The sequence below is a fragment of the Rhagoletis zephyria genome, unplaced genomic scaffold (genome assembly GCF_001687245.7).
Source record: "Rhagoletis zephyria isolate East Lansing unplaced genomic scaffold, Rhagoletis_zephyria_1.1 Rzeph_scaffold_11841, whole genome shotgun sequence".
Lineage (NCBI taxonomy): Eukaryota > Metazoa > Arthropoda > Insecta > Diptera > Tephritidae > Rhagoletis > Rhagoletis zephyria.
Window position 1 is genome coordinate 17473 of NW_016168916.1, and position 911 is coordinate 18383.

Consider the following 911-nt stretch of genomic DNA (forward strand, 5'->3'; position numbering starts at 1 on the left):
TGAAATTTCTACTAGCAGAAATTAGCTAGCAGAAGAAGAAGAAGAATAAGTGTCAAAAGCCGCCATTTGTTGAATTGGTTTAGCACCAGTGTTGCCACTTCGGCCTTTTTCAGGCTAAATTTAGCTTTTTTTGAATGCATTTAGCCTTAAAATAAGTGATTTAGCTTTTAGCTTTTTTTAAGCTTTTTCTTAATTTCATTTGGCCTTTTCTAGCCTTTTTTCTTTTTACTTACTTAAGTTCTTTATTGAATCGATATTTAGAAAATAATATTTGTCATAAAAAAATGTGTCATGGTAACTCTAAAAATAGTAGTAGATATCACAGCAAAATTTGTTTATGGTAACTCTGAAAATAGTAAGCACAAAAAAGTTATCGACTATCGTAAAGCGCAAACCGGTTTGCGTATCACTATTAGTTGGTATTTTTTAACTGAGTGGCGTCGGAAAAGAGCTGTGCTTTGTGCTACGAATTTTTTATTTTAACCTCAACCAATGGATAGGTAAATTCCAGTAGATCTTAAATTGTATTTTCTCTTTTAATGTTTTTTTTTTTTTGTTAAAGATACTTGACGAAGCGATCGGTTGAAGAAATTTTGCATGGAAGTAGCGCCAGTGATTCTGATTGTGAAATACATTCAAAATTGTATATGTAGGTATGTACATGATACAAGTATTTAAAGGTAAAACCGTTCGCTGGACTTATATTTTTTGTTTATATTTTGAAGTTTGTCTACTTTATAAAATTGAAATTTTCAGAGCAACTACAACGCTGAAAGTAAATCCTTTAAATTTTTGTATCATGGTTATGTACATATAAAGATTTATGCCAAAGTGTAATGTTTGAAACTCAATATATTTGAAAAAGAAAAAAAGGCGTGAGTACTAGGTACTCATGAAATTTGATGTGTATA

The 911-nt window shown here is 30.1% G+C and overlaps 1 long non-coding RNA gene across 1 annotated transcript; it reads left to right on the top strand.

Annotated features, from left to right (window-relative positions):
* Nucleotides 1–298: 298 nt before the first annotated feature.
* LOC108377285 (uncharacterized) lies at nucleotides 299–775 on the top strand. The gene is made up of 3 exons (XR_001849314.1): nucleotides 299–500; nucleotides 563–680; nucleotides 757–775. It is a non-coding gene; the product is annotated as an uncharacterized LOC108377285 (long non-coding RNA).
* Nucleotides 776–911: the final 136 nt, after the last annotated feature.